Genomic DNA, 15,693 nt, shown 5'->3' with positions numbered 1-15,693 from the left:
TCAGTCTCCTAGGTCATGGTGGGAAACCTTTGGTCCACCTCTGGGGAGGGTGGTGTGCTGTGGTGTTGAGGGAACTTCTGTCTCCTTCCATTCTGAATCTCCCACCCACGGCCTGTCCCATCAGTCTTCTGGTGGAAACACCGTGTACAAATCAATTTGTTTCTTTAGGACCATTTGGAATACTTTTGAACTCTATGAAGTCTTCTCTGTGTACTCCAAGGTGGTATTACCCCAAATATGACACTCGGTGCATATCTACTGGGAGTTCTCATATGAATACCTCCAACAAGTTCAGGGACCTTGTTTAAAAGAGAAATGGACTCCAAACTATGAGGATGAAGCAGACAAGGCTTAGTGAAATGATGTTAATGATGGCATGAAGAACAGGAAGGAAGCCAAGTGTGCACATGGAGGTGTAAATGCGTGTCAACACTCAGGTGAGCACAGGAGTACATCCTTCTAGCCTCCCTTCATTTCCTCCAGGGGGGATCCAGAACTCTGGGTCTTGAACTGAAATCTGCAATTGAGGAAGAATGACCCCATCAAAAAATACCGAAACAAAATCCCTGAAGATAAAGAAAGAGATCTACTATCTTGACAGGGTCTGTGGGGAAGGGCCGGAAACTGAAGATCAGGAAAAGAACTGCCTAGCTGTCATTTCTAGGTGGCTTTCTTGGAAGCAAGCTATGTACATCTGTGTGTTGTGAAACCAGATCTAAAAGCCAAAGACAGCAGCCATCTTCTGTCAGGACGACATCAGGAGTTCTTTCTGTCAGTAACCTCAGGTTCCCTTGCAGGAAGGATACCAAGGAGAGTGTCATGTGCAAACGTGCCTTCATAACACTATAGCCTAGAAGACGACCACTGGCCTGCGAGGTGTGTGTGTGTTGGAGCATGTGTGTGTGTGTGTGTGTGTGTGTGTGTGTGTGTGTGTGTGTGTGGTAAGGGTACTGTGTTGGATAGCATGTAAGACTTCTCCCATTGGGTAATTCTGAAACTCCACAGATGAGTTAGTACCTTATATCAGACAAGAGGGAACCTGGTGTCCTGCAGTGGATTTCTGACCTCAACGTGATCTAGATGCAGAGTAGAGACCCTGGGAGCTGTTCTCAGACAGGAGAAAAGGCACAGGCAAAGGACATGGTGGTGGTTCTCAATTGCCAGGCCTGCAGTCAGAGAGCAGAGAGCATGGATTGGTGTTTGGAAGACGGTGGAGTTCGTCCTGGAGGTGGAAGGAAAATTGTCTCACACTTGAAACTCGATTCCTTGGGATGACTCAGGGATCCCCCAGAAGGCAATCACCTCTGCCTTGGCAGAAGAATGCTGGCCAATGATCCTGTTGTCACATCTGGGATCCTATGGGAAGCAGATTTGTAAGAAGCTGACACAGGGGTGGGAAGATTTGCTAATTAGTCATTTCCAGAGTAAAGAAAAGCTACTAGGTGTGTCAGGGGCCTTTTAAAAATTCATATCCAGGTTGCTTCTGGGAGGCCATCCTGGTGTGTGGGTGGATATGTTAGCTTCCTTAGGTCCCACAGAATCAAATACCTGACAAACGATTTAAAGGATAAAAGGTATGTTTTTTATTCACTATTTTAGAGGGATTTCAGCCTGTTCCAGTGAAAAAGGCACAGCAGTAAGAACTGTGTTGGATGGCCTGTGTGGCTCTCCCTGATTCTGTGGGTGGCTCTCCCTGATTCTGATTCTCCCTGAGTGTGTGGGCTGAGCTCACACCACAGCAGACTAGGAAGCTAGACTACAATAGGTTTGGTTGAAGGACTACCCTAATGATCATCCATCAGCCAGACCCTACCCCATACATTTCCCACAGTTTCCAAAGTAGTGCCATAAATGAAGGACCCAGTGTTAAAAACAGGAGCCTGCGGGAGACATTTCAGACTAAAGCCATTACTGGGCTTTCCCCATCCTTTCCTTCCCTATGCTTCTAAGAACAGACACACATACACACAGACACACATACACAGACATACACAGACACACACAGATACACACACATACACATCACACTATACATACCACATACACACCACAAATATACCACACCACACTACACACACACACACACACACACACACACACACACTCACACATCATACCACACACACCACTTACCACACGAACCATATACCATGCACACCACAAACACACCACACCCACACCATACCATACATACACATACACACAATGTGCACACCTATTCAGACATGTGAATACACAGACATGCGCACACACATACCACATACAGATGACACATACACACACATACACATGCACTCGTGCACGCACATACACATACACACACACCCCTGGGTGAGTATACATGCATAAAGATGCAATGATCTTGGAGATGACTCTGGAAGCTTGTCTGGCTTAGAGTGTGTTCTGCAAATTCGACCCCAAGTGAAAGTAAAATTGAAGTAATGATCAATCACTTAGTGACTCTAGTGTGTCCCAACCCAGTGTTCCAGACCAGGAAGTTTTGGTTGCTAATGTCTCCTGAAGGGTGGGAATGGACAAACAACTGGCCGTTCACATTTGGTTGTTACTATTGCTGCCTCAGAGAAGGTGACCCAGAAATCAAACTTGATGGCTATATGGGTTACATAGTGAAATCATTATCAGTGTATCCACCGTAACAGACATCCTGTTTAGAAAGGAGAAATATATTTTTAAATTTCTCTGACAGACATCCAGTGTGTTTAAACAAAGAGGATCAAGACAAGCCTCCACAGCATGGTCTGGGTATTCTTTGGGAGGTACAAAAACTCACCTCAGTAGGTAACAGCCAGCAGGCTGCCTTCAAATGGCTGTGTTAAGACGGGAATCAGTTTCTTTGGGGGAGGTGGGCAAGATGGAAGTAAGGGAAGACACCCCAGTTTTTAAACCAGGCAACTCAGTTTAGAGATAGATGTACCTTTTATGAAAATAAATAAAGGAAATACAGTGCATTGTCAGCTGACTGTCTCAAATTAACAATGCAGACAGCTCATCTTGGGTAGTTGTTCTGCTATGATGGGGGGGTACCTGGATACCAGCTTGTAACTGGAATTGTCTGGGGTGCACATGAGGCTGGCTCTGCTGTTTAAGGCCTCTCTGGATCCTGGTAGCATGTCTGCCAGGAGTCAGAGTACATTAACATCCTTTGCCTCCATGTCACATCGGTCTGTGCCCATTATTTTGCCAAGCAGGGACACCTGGACAGGAGGCTCTATTTTTCTTTCCATGGCCCCTGGCTTATAAAACAAAACCAGCAAAGAGCACGTGATCCCTCTGAGCTCTTCTGGCGTGCCTAATGGTGTTTTTTTTTCTTTCTTTCTTTCTCCAGTGCCAGGTACTGTGAGCTGACTCTGAGTTAAAGAAAAAAAAAGGACAGGCAGCATTTTTATTTTTTAATCATCTTCTTTGTTTACAAAGTGGTGACATTCAGTCTTGAATCAAAGAGAACAGTTTCCAGGTAGAAAGTCTGTGTTTGTTTTTTGTTAGCTCCCAGCTACCAACATGCCTCTTCTCCAAATTTTGTAAAATCAACTTACCTTGATTTAAGCAACAAAGGAAAGGACTTGGGGGTTGGGAGGGTAGGAAAGGCGGGGGAGGCTTTTAAAAGATTATCCTTTTGGAGTTTTGATAGATTAAGAGGGTGATCAAACTAGGCAGCATCTTAATAATAGAGCCATGTGAATTTTGGCTGGGCTAATGGAAGCTCTTTTGTCAATTTCCTGTAACCCGCACTTGACAGGACTCAGGAAGCAGCGGGACGGGCCACCTTTGATACTTAGAAGGGGCTTAATGAGATTTAAGGTTCAGCACCGTGACTGGAGTTCCCCACTGTAGGTGTAAGTTTCACAAAGTCCTCCTGTGCTCTGCTCAGCCTAGCACCCTTCTTGGCTGGCTCTGTTGTCCATGAAGGAATCCTGAGTGTGTGTGTGTGTGTGTGTGTGTGTGTGTGTGTGTGTGTGTGTGTGTTTTCTGCAGAAGTAACAGCTGAGAGCTGGGCAACTGAGTTTTTGAATTGAAATTCTTTCTTTTTTCTAAAAAGATATTTTGTTGTTTGATTCAGGAGTGTATCTCTGAAATAATACCTATCCTGAAAATATGGCATGGATTTACCATGGCAGTCAGCTGCAATTTTTAAATTCGCTCGTTAGAGTATTAAAGAAAGTCTTCACCTCCTGGGGAGACAGGACTGCCGAGGAATAAACACATCAGACTGTTAGTTCTTGGGGTGAGCAGAAGGCTGGTGGATGAGGCCATGTCAGGACATGCGAGCCCACATGGGGCCCACACCATTCTGATGGAATATTTGAGCTGGAAATACTCAACATGAAAGCTTCTGCCTCAGGAGCAAACTGTCAGAGGGACGGGCTGTGAGTCAGGGTGAACCAGTGGGTACCTGTTTAGAGGGGTGTGGGTGGAACTACTCAGGCTGAGGGTGCTGGTTACAATCTTGCTAACCTTCTAGGAAGGGGCTCTTCAGCAGCCATTGAAGGGAGAAAAATGTTTCCACTGGAGCTTATCCTGATTAGGCTACATGGGACTAGAACACAGCCCAGAGGGTGAGAGAGAGACCTTCATGTTCCTGCTTATGTGACTCTCGTCTGATCCTGCAGGTATTTGGTCTCACTACCTGGACACAGGGACTTCCTCTGATGACAAAAAGGCCAGAGTTCTGCCTCAACCACATACTGAACATCACTATCCCTTTGGGAGGCCATAGACCAAGCACTTGCACACTCTACCAGAACTCCTTGGCAATGGTAGCAAATGGGCTCTTTGTCAGAGGTTGGAGCCGAACTGGCTGTACACTGCTGCTGGCTCACACCAAGGAAAGCTGAAGTCACCTGCAACTCCGGAGAAACAGACCCTGAACATTGTCTGGTCAGGGTTCCCTGCTTGTCTGCCTAAGAATTAGACCAAAAATGCTTCCAGGTTGTCCAATGTCCTCTCGAGAATCAAGTCATGCTGAAGAGTGTACAGGTATGATGCTCTCAGGGGCAAAGAGCCCAGGGATATTTAAAGTTGATGTTTGAGACTCGTAGTTACCATATTTTCCTATAGCCTTGTCTGTCAATGCACTTAAGAATCGGTGAGAATAGGTGAGAAGGGAAGGTCTTGTTAAAGTTAAGTTCTTCAGCTTCACCTCAGCTGGTTTATCCGAACAGAGCCTGCTTTTCCCTGACTCTCACGCTCATGATTTATAAATGTTCTATTCCCCTCTGCCATCTTGGTCTGGCATCCACTCACCTCTCTCTCTCTGGGTTTTCCTTTACTGGCATTAGGGCATCACTGTGAGGAATTGGATGTACATCGATCTATTCACAGACAGGCTGACAAATTTATGTGAGTCCTAAAAGTGTGAGCCATTAAAAAACATTCACAAATTTAGAAGTTGTCAAAATGTTTACCAGTGGCTCCTGAAAATGGGAAGGATCAGGCCAGGGTCGGTCTCAGTAGGAGTCTGAAGGCCAACGGGCTGCCGATGTATCTGCTGTAGGAAGACCAGCAAGCTTGGGATCACACTAACCTTGACCCAAAGGCCAGTGCCACTGTTAGGCGTCTATGTGACTCTGAAAGTGTAAATCATCCGGACTCTTCCAAAAAGTGGCCTTTTCTGTGGAATGGATATAATAGAGGTGCCACTCGCTTTAGAAGATTTCATCTCAACTCTGTGGATCATGAACCACGCTGTATGAATAGCAGTTTATCTTAACTGGTGTGTATAAATACACATGCATAAAATGCAGATAAACTCTTTACTGCCCCAAGGCCAGTGGGGGAAGGAGAGGGACACTGAAAATTCAGCACAACGGCAACCGAATCTTTGTTTTACTTAGGTGTGTAACATAAATGTGAGTGTGCCCGGCATTAAACAGTCAAAATCAAAACCCTGTGACAACTAGGAAACTCTCTGGTTTGGTTAACTGGTCTTGCTCGGGTAGGGAATGAAGACTTTTTTGAATTCGGCACAGCCCAGGAGATTTATGCTGTTCTAATCCGTTTCAGGTGGAGACACAGATCTAGATTTTAGTAACACATCACCTGCATGTTGTCTTTTTATTAAGCAATCCCTGATTACTTCTAGTCCTGAAGAGAAGAGCTGGACTTTCCAGAAGAGCAAATGTGCATTGACAATGTAGGGTAGAGGGAACTGGTTGAAGCCAGAGCTTAAAGGATGTATGTTCTTAAAGCAGAACTTTCTAGTGACAGTCTTTAAATTTGCCCAGGGGTGACTGACTACTGTTTTAGCACTCTTTTGGAAATCTTAAAATATACCTGATCAGGAACTGGATTAAGCCAGAGTTGTTGACCCATGGCCTTCTGAGAGTGCCTCCCTAGGTCAATAGTGTTTATGATGTCTCATTGATCAGTGGAAAGTGTTTTTGTAAGAAGTCACAGGAAATACTGGTGTGAAAGTTGTATGGCCCTGTATGTAGGCGGTTTATAGTAGTCCAAAGCCAAGAGGCTGGCGGGGTGTTGGATTGAGAGCCTGGTGTGTCAAATGAGGTGTTGCTGCTCAGCCTGGCTGGGTCTGCATATGTGGCTACTGTGAACTTTTAGGAGTTTGTCTAGCTCACATCCACTGATCTTTTATGTCATAGGGTCGAGTGGGCACTCTGCTTCCCTGTCTCTACTCCCTCCATCTAGTTCAGGCTGTGCAGACAGGAAGTCCCCTCAAGTTCACAGAGAATCACAGACTGGAAGGCAGTGGGCAAGGGGACCAGCATCTCAGGATCTTGCCACAAGTCAGTGTTTAAAGGGGTGTGCTCCTGGGCTTCGAGTCCACCTGATGTGTGCCAGGGCAAGGAGGGAGTTAGTGTCGTTTATAAACTATTTTATTGACTAGGATCCAGTCTTTTCAGTCTCAATACAGCCATTCCCTCACTACCGTTGCCTGCTCCAGCTTTCTGTTGTTGCATTCTGCACCTTGCTGTCATTGCCTGCTGCACCTCACATTTCTGAGGGGATCAGGAAGGATGTGCTGCCCTGGTGTCACTGAAAGACCTGCCCCCTCTTCCTGGGCATTGCTAACCTCTCTGTGCCCTGTGAATTTGTTCTTCCTGGCACACATCTGCAGCATAAAGGCCATTTCCTCTCCCTAAACAGAGATGGTGTTTAGTTTTTATTATGATGACAGTTTTTTACTTTTTAATGACTCCGAAGAAACTGTGGGAGCCTTCACAAAGCTGACAAACCCGTAATTGAGATGTCACCTTCTAGAGCTGGGACTTGGTTACAAATGCAAACTGTAGTACTGTCCTAACCCAGGGATGAGGCCCCAATTATGGGACCATCCTGACTTCATTTTCCCCCCATTGGACAAGCCAGGCTTCATTTGTGTTTTAATTACAAAGATTTGAAAGCCTCTATGCCCTGGGTGGAGGAAAAGGTAAGGCCCATCACCTGCAAATGGTGCTTCTGAAAAAGAAGATAGTTTCAGAAAACAAGGGGCCTATTTTCCCAGCACTAAAGGTGTGTGTGTGATGAGCCCCGCCTTGCATCTCTAATGATAGAATCCTCCTGTAATCACATGCTCTCTCTAGAGTCAAGGGTTGTGCAGCTCCAAGTCCATTCATCAATGACCTAGCAAATCAATTGCAAGTCTTGTCAAAACCAGCCTTGTCCTGTATGGCCCTTTGTGTGGACCATGGCTCAGATCTCTAGAGGAATCTCTCTCCCCCAGGGCAAGCAAAGATGCCTTTAGCAAATGTCAGGTTCAAGTGTCTAGGACTTCAGGTGTCAAGTCTGCTCCATGTTGCCTCTTCGACACTTTATGCAGTGTCAGGGTCCTTGAAACAATGAACTGCTTTAGAAATTTAGTAAGTGAAGGATGGGAAAGGAGAAAGTCGGCTTTGGCGTTAGGGACAGGGACTCATCCCAGCTCAAGAATGTGCTCAGAAGGTTTCTTGGTCTAAAAATATCCTGTTCGTTCAGATTTCATAGTCTGAAGTTGACCCACCTGGGGCAGGCTCTGGGTTAAGCATCATCCCTAGGAGGGAGTGGGGTGGAGATGGGAGGTGGGTTCTTATTTAAAAAGCGAATACTTGCCAGATGCAGAACACAGCCCATTCAGATGTAAGGACACTTTGTATGCAATTAGTTTCTCAGTGATGGGTGGGGAATTGAAAGGGTGAGGTCTCTGGGTGTCAGTTTGGAGACTGTGGCTCTTCTGTCTCCAGGACAGGGAAGGCAGTTTGTCACCTTCCATGGCAGTTGGGAGTCTGCTTTGGTGAGCAGAGACAAAAGGGGGCAAGTTGCTCAGGAGGATCAAGGTAGGTTTGTTAGAATCAGACCAGCAGTTTTGAGAGTTCACATGTCACAACTGGTGAGTGATTGGCTGTCATCATGGGTTCTAGGCCCTAGGCTCCTGAGTGTCTAAGCGAAACAACCTGAAGTTTCTTTGATACACTAATTATTGCTAGATAATTTAGCACATCATTAAGCATAATATAAATACCATATTACTAATTTTTGTTTATTGCGTTCCTTTCATTGGAGTGTTGGTCCCCCAGGAACAGACTGTGTTTGCTCCTTGGTACAGTTAGGTGCCTAGAGAAGTGGTTGATATCGTCTGTGTCCAATAAATATTTCCTGGATAAATTAGTATGTGTATTGTTTCCCTTTATGTATGACCGAGCTCCACATCAGCGCCTACATACTACTAACTCTGGTCTTAGAAATTTCCAGATTTTCTGCTCAGAACTATCTTTTTTCTCTAGGGTCTTCTCAAGATTTGGACCATTGTAAATCCCTGATTTCCACTGCTTCCCTGAAGTTAGGGGTGGTAAACAGCGTAAGGTTCTCTGCGTTGTGCCAGCGGCCCTTTATTGCAAAGGGCGAGGCCTAGGATTGAACACAAACAAACACAGCCCCGAGTTTAAAATAGACCATTGAGCAGCTTACAAAATAGGTCCCTTGTTTTTAAGAGCACAGTGGACGCTCTCGAGAAATAATAAGAAATAAGTCTGGAAGAAGGATAGAAATCTCTGGCGTCCTGGCTGCACTCGTCCTTCGAGCTTATTTGTGTTTGGCATGCCCGCCACAGAGCCGGCTGCCAGCTGCGGCCAGTGTCCACGGGCAGCGGAAAGTTGATCTGGGCTGCTGGAGACAGACTGACATCGCTTTGAAAACGCTGCACCATGCTTGTTGTGCTAATTTCTAAAGACACAGATGCCCTTTGCTGAGTGCAAGATGCAAGCTCTGACAAAAGCTACCGCCCACGTGACCTACTGGCCTAGGGAGAACTCTCAACATGGCCACGCCTACGATCTCTCTTATGCACAGCTTTAATATCTACTATTTAGGGTGCCTGTGAAGCATAGGGTGTGCCAGGCATCTGGTGACAAACACATGACCTTCTTCTGTAAGTTGTAGAGGACCAGGGTTTTGCTAGCAATTTGAAGACGTAAACACAATTTTCCCTTTTTTGTCTGAATCATTATTATTTTTAAAGAGGAAACACACCCAGAAACAATGTGTTAACATATTTTCATTTTAAACAGTTGAACAACTAAGAGACAAATCCCCATTTCTCTCCCAAAGTTATCCCTGTGGGAGTATATACTTCTAGACTCCCCCTAATACTTCTGAAGCTCATGTCTGTCTGTCTGTCTGTCTGTCTGTCTGTCTGTCTATCATCTACCTGGCAGACGGGTGTTTAGAGACACGTTACTGTGGATGTTTCTTTGAAAATATTTTTAGATGAGATTACTATTCATAAATGTGGACTTTGGGTACAGGAGTGATTCTCCATATTTATGTCTTCTAGATATCCAAAGTCCTTTACAGAACTAAACAATCTTTCTGGAAAAATTAAAAACCTAGTTGTCCTGACATATTCTTAATTAGCAGTTGATGTGGGAGGGCCACTCCTGGCTTGGTGGTCCTGGGTTCTCTAAGAAAACAGGCTGAGCAAGCCATGAGGAACAAGCAAGCCAGTAAGCAACATCCCTCCATGGCCTCTGCACCAGCTCCTGCCTCCGGGTTCCTGCCCTGTTGAGTTCCTGTCCTGTCTCTAGTGATGAACAGCGATGGAAGAATAGAGCAAATAAATCCTTCCCTCTTCAGTTTGCTTCTGGTTATAGTGTTCTATCACAGGAAAAGTAACTTTAACTAAGACACTGGTCTAGCCAGCAGAATCTAGAACCTTGGCATAACTCAGAGGAAGGGGTGATGAGAGTTTCAACAAAATTGCTACTATCTATCTATCTATCTATCTATCTATCTATCTATCTATTATCATAGATATATCTATGATAGATAGTATAATACACACACATACACACATATACTGGTGTTGTATTGTCTGTCTATCTGCAGCCCCGCCCTCTAGTTTTGATTCCATTTATGTTAAGAATGAAAAGGTATTATATACTAGGTGTATAGCCTTGGAGTTCAAAGTCTTACCTTTTAAATGTTAAGCTATTCAAAATGGGATACATATTTTCATTTATTACATCAACTATGTTTTCTAGAACTCTCTTTTCTTCCAAAATATCCTATATTGTTGTCTTGTATGGCTCAGGTAAAACATTTTCTACTGACATTTAGTTTGTTTTCTTTTTCCCATTATAAACCATACCCTAGTCAACACCCTTGAATACTGGATAATTAGTCTCTGTTGCCTGAGAGGCTGAACCTCATCTCCTAGGATCGTGTTCATGTCTGTGTGCCTCCAGGAGCCAGCTCTGTGATGGGCTCAGTGGGGAACCCAGAGGAGACACAGGATACCCCTCCCGCTGGAAGCTGTGATCTTAGGAAGAAAGTCAGACCCCACGAACAAGGGACTTGTCTCTGTAGCCACAGGACGTCATGGGGTGAGAAATAGGCCTGACAAGTGATTTGGGGAGCCATAATGGCTTGAGGCTGTATGGATGAGAAGAGATTGTTCCCTGATGAGTGCCCCACCCCCCGCCCCGCTTGAGGATTCCTTGGGTCCTGGAATGTGTAGCAGAGGTACCCTCCATAGTATTGTTTGTATATTGTCTTAGGTGCTCCTCCACCATTTTTCTCAAGCCTTTTGTTTCTCTGTTTCCTTTTTGTACTTGCTGTTGTTGTTATCATTATTATTAATTCTTAAAGATAAAGACCCAACAAAAGTCTGAGACCCGGCCTCTGGGAAGTCCGAGTGTAACCTCCCATTTCTGCTTTATGTTCTACTATATATGCCTGTTTGCACAAATAATGTAAACTCTTGTTCTATGTGTTTAAAACTTTGCAGACCTTTTCAGCAAGATGTAAACAGGCAAGTCCTGAGAGGTGATGTTCCTCTGTAAACCTGTCAGCTCTATGGAGTAGTTAGTGCAGTGTGAATGGTTGACCATACACAGTTCCTTTCCCTCACACAGGTCTCTTCTGTCTGTTGGTTTCCTTAGATACCCCGCTGAGGCCTGGCACTAATTTCTGATGGCTTCTGAAACACACTAGACTAAGATCTGAGTTCATCAAAACCAAAGCTCTAGTTTCAAGGAGCCTCTGTATTGTGGGGTAGAGGTGAGAGGGGAGAGAGGAGAACATGGAAGCTATGATCATGGTGGCATAGGCTTTAACCTCAGCACTTGGGAGGGGAGACAGGAACTCTGGAATCCTCCCTAGAGTCTCCAGAAATGAAGCCACAGAGAGGTTGCCTGCTAACGACCTCTGTGGCTTAAGCCTACCTAACATAGGATATATTAGGGAGACATTGTTGTCTGGTTTGGACTTTCAAAATTGGGAATGAGATTCACTGATCAAATGATTTAGAGAATCTTGGTCTCTATCTCTCAGGATCTAAATGAGCAACACACACTTGTTCAGTTGGCTGGAGAGCGCTTGCACAGAATGCAAAAAGCTCTAGGTTGGATTCCCAGCATCATTTCAGACAGGTATGGTGGCACATGTTTGTAATTCGAACACTCCAGAGGTAGAGGTGGGAAGAGCAGAATATATTCAGCTACAGATTGACTCTGAGGCAAGCCTGGACTACAGGAGGCCTGGTTTAAAAGAAGCAAGACAAAAATAAAATCAAAATAAATGAAGTAAAATTGTCTTGTCTTCCTTGGGAAAACTTGTCTCTGGTAGTGAAGAAGAGCAGGAAGTACTCGGGCCCATGATGCTAAAAGGTGACAGGATGGACAGCTGATTATTTTGCCCCAAGGAAGGTGTTGGTGTCGGTGAGGATGAAGGGATCATATCACCTGGCTGATATCATGATACCCTATGATACCATATCTCTGAACTGAGAGCTGGCCTGGCCCAGTCCTCCTTTCTCTTCAGTGCAAACCTTTGAGTTCCGCATCCTTGTGCTGTAGGATTTTATTGTATTTCACTTTTCAAGCTGAAGAATACTGGATGAGGCCCTTTGTGGGGGGAAAGAAAACAATGAGGAAAGATTTTAAAAAGTTTCTTTTTGACTAAGAACAAGTCATGGTAAGGTACCACACATGAAATTGCCACCAGCCTTTCTACCCACGGCTGCTTTCCCTCCTTTTTGTTCCTTCCTTCTTCCTCTGACACCTTTGCACAATACTCTTAATGCAATAAAGTTGCATTCATTCTGTGTGTTTTTTTTTCTAATCAACTTTCAAGTGAAGAAAAATGGGAGTCGTTTAATTTAATTTAATTTTATTTTTTTGGCTTTAAAAAATGTGTATGTCTCCTTTCTGTTTGCTAAACAGTAATTGCAGATCTTCCTGGCCACCTTTAATACACCCAGCTAATTATCCTGAAATAAATCTCTTTCAAGCCTGCATGCCAGCAGTTCTGGGATCCGAGCGGCTCTTTCAGCTCCTGGCCGCCTGTCACTCAAATGGGCCTCAGCTGCAACTCTGAAAGATGAGTATTAATCTCCCGCTGGGAAGATTCGCCCAATCTCCCGCTTCCAACCACAGCTCCCAGGATCTACCTGTTGGTCTAAGCCGGGATTTTCTTTTGCGAATGCTGTGATTTTGCAAAGTGGAAGAGGATTCCTGGGAGAAAGACAGTCAGTTAACCTTCTCCTAATTGCCATTCAAGATGGAAAGGGGAGAGACCGCTGTACTGGGATGGGGGCAGGGCTGAGGAATGGCCCAGGAAGTGCCGGGGTTCCTTGAAGAGCCAAGAGAGCTACTTCCAGAGCCAGGGTTTGTGTCCACACTTCTGTCCCCGGGTGGTGATTATTTCCACCAATGGTCTCCTCATCTCTCTGAACCTTTATGTCCCTCCAAGTGTCCTTTTCGAAATACCCTGGCTTTGTCTTCCTCTGCCCAAGCTCTCTTCCCTTCTGCATTTTTCTTTTGCTCAGCAGTTTCTTATTGATCCGTAGCCTAGATATTTCCCCAGGATTTTGTGTCGGGTCCCATTTGCCTCTGCCAACTGAAGCAGGATCTCCCCATCCCAGCCCACCTCAAATTCCCTCAGCCATTTTCCCTTGGCTTCTTTTCTGTGTCTTAACGGTGTCACAGGCACCGCCAAGAGTCACAATCTAGTTGGGTGAGTGAATTGTAGTAAATAGTGAATCCTGTGGCCACACATTGTACCACCTTACTACATTGGTTTCTCTGAAACCTTCTCTTTCTCTGTTGGGTAGACTGAGCCATCTTTTATCTCCTTGTAGGAGATAAAACACCCTTGGCCACTGCTCGGCAGAGTCATATGACTTGTAGGGGTCTGAGAACAAATGTTAACCTTTGGCTTTGGCCAATAAATGCCATGTCTAGGTTGCAGCTATAAGAACCTACTGTTCTCTTTTCTTTCTGTTCTGCCTGCTGGCAACGTTCCAGAGGGTAACTGCTGCTTCTGCTTGGATCTTGGAGTAAGAACCTGAAGTGGGTCTCTCTTAGACATAGGATGTGAACAAGAAATAAACCTTTGCTTATTTTGTAGCTATTGTGGTGCAACCTAACCTCTACTAACAGATACACAAATATATCTCTCCGTATCTATGTGAGGTTTCATTTGCCCAGTGTCTTTCTGTATATTACTCATTTGTATATGTATAGGGATTTTCTTTTTTTTTTTTGTTTCTCTCTTTCTTTTAATGAAGCCTTTTAAAAAAAATATTGCAAACCAGATATTGGAAATCAAAATCTTGGCTAAAGAGAAAAAGAAATGTCCTTCTTTGCTTAGCTGCTTCTTCTGGAGAGATGAACCTTAGGAACATCAAATACTTCCTATGTGTGCTGTCGGAATTCATCTGAGCAGCGTTGCCACATGTGCTCACGAGGGCATGTACATAACAACCAAGGGGAAAGGTGCTTTCCAGAACTTTAACGTACTGGTTGTGTAGATCATTTTGGAAAGAGTCTGCTATGGGGCTGGAGGGTCTGTTCAGTGGGTAAGGATATGAACTGTTCTTACACAGTTCCAACTACAGTTCTCAACTCCAGGTCAGCAGCTTACAATCACTTATTGTCTAGCTCCAGGAGAACCTGTTCTCCATGGACACCTGCACACACATACCCATCCATATCCACAATATATTTAATTAAAAGACAATGATAATAAATATTTTTCAAAAGGAGTGTTTACGAGAGCAATTGGAGTTCTAGTGAGCAACTGCTCATGGTGATTCTTCCCACCATTAACAGAAAGCCAGCCAGTTCATTCTGCAGGCTGCTCTGAGCACTCCCAGACCACTGTAGGAGAGAGTGGAATTCTTTAACTATACTGCAACTTTGAAGCAACACAGACAAAATGTGAGCATCAGGCTTCCAGTCAGTCCATCTTCCCACAGAGCTCAGCTCCAGGGAAACCTTTAGGGCTCGTACTCAGTTACATTCAGAGGATGTGTTTTCCAATGTCCTCTGTAGTTTGAACCTGCTAGGCCTGTCCAATATAAGAGCACAGTAGATTTTGCCTAGTGTAAATTTCCTCTGGACATTTTCCTCCCAGATCCTGCACTAGATTATTTTCATCTGTCAAGCCCTTGGTCTTGACTGGTCAGGGGTTTGCCCTAAGACACAGTGTTGTTTGTTTTAATTCCAATAATTATTTGTTAAGCAGTGAAATATGGAGTCACATGCAGGTCTTGGGTTTTCTTTCCCTAGGATTGTTCCAGCCTCAAACTGCAGCATGTGGCACAATTAACTGCCAGAGGCGTCTTTGCTGTTGGATCTTGCCCACGTCTGAAAATCATCTTTACTGCCTGCCATGTGATTACGCAAGCGACCTTTGGGTTTCTCAGTTTTTGAAAAACAAAAAAGTATGACAATGTACGTCACTCATGGAAATGTCCCACAGTGAGATTGTGACATTGTTAGTGAAACTGGAGATGTGGAAGCTCATGCTAGCTTAGGAAGAGCCCACTCCTTGCTCTGCCACAGCCTGGCTGTGTGGCCTCACCGGCGTCACTTAACGCTATCGGGGCCTCCGCTGTCCTTTCTATGAGATGTGACAGGAAGGATACTTTCATGTTTCAATATTTTAGAGTTTGGGGTATAATACTGTTTGATATTAAATAATATTCTTTAAAGGTGTGTTTCGAGATATGCTCATTTTAAAAGAAATTTTAGGGATTAATTTTGTAACTTTTTATTAAAAAAATTATACAATGTAGTTTGATCATGCTTTTCATTCTTCTGATATGCCTCCCAACATCCATATACAACTTTATGTTCTTTTCTCTCTTTCTTGCAAAAGAAAATAAAAATGCAAAAATAAAACAACAAGCAAAATACAACAAACCAAGACCCCCCTCCAATAAACCCTAAAATCAAAACA

At 44.4% G+C, this 15,693-nt stretch overlaps 1 long non-coding RNA gene across 5 annotated transcripts; it reads left to right on the top strand.

Annotated features, from left to right (window-relative positions):
• The first annotated feature begins 202 nt into the window (after nucleotides 1–202).
• LOC114630231 lies at nucleotides 203–15,445 on the top strand. 5 transcript variants are annotated; one of them, XR_003712789.1, is made up of 4 exons: nucleotides 1,647–3,475; nucleotides 3,758–3,854; nucleotides 4,629–4,995; nucleotides 15,021–15,445. It is a non-coding gene; the product is annotated as an uncharacterized LOC114630231 (long non-coding RNA). The 5 variants fall into 5 exon arrangements; XR_003712792.1 differs by lacking the exons at nucleotides 1,647–3,475; nucleotides 3,758–3,854 and adding an exon at nucleotides 203–437; XR_003712790.1 differs by lacking the exons at nucleotides 1,647–3,475; nucleotides 3,758–3,854 and adding an exon at nucleotides 203–876.
• The last annotated feature ends 248 nt before the right edge of the window (nucleotides 15,446–15,693 follow it).

Source organism: Grammomys surdaster, unplaced genomic scaffold (genome assembly GCF_004785775.1).
Source record: "Grammomys surdaster isolate TR1022 unplaced genomic scaffold, NIH_TR_1.0 67, whole genome shotgun sequence".
NCBI classification, from domain to species: Eukaryota; Metazoa; Chordata; class Mammalia; order Rodentia; family Muridae; genus Grammomys; species Grammomys surdaster.
Note: the sequence above shows the minus strand (reverse complement) of the source record. Positions and strands in the feature narration are given on the sequence as shown.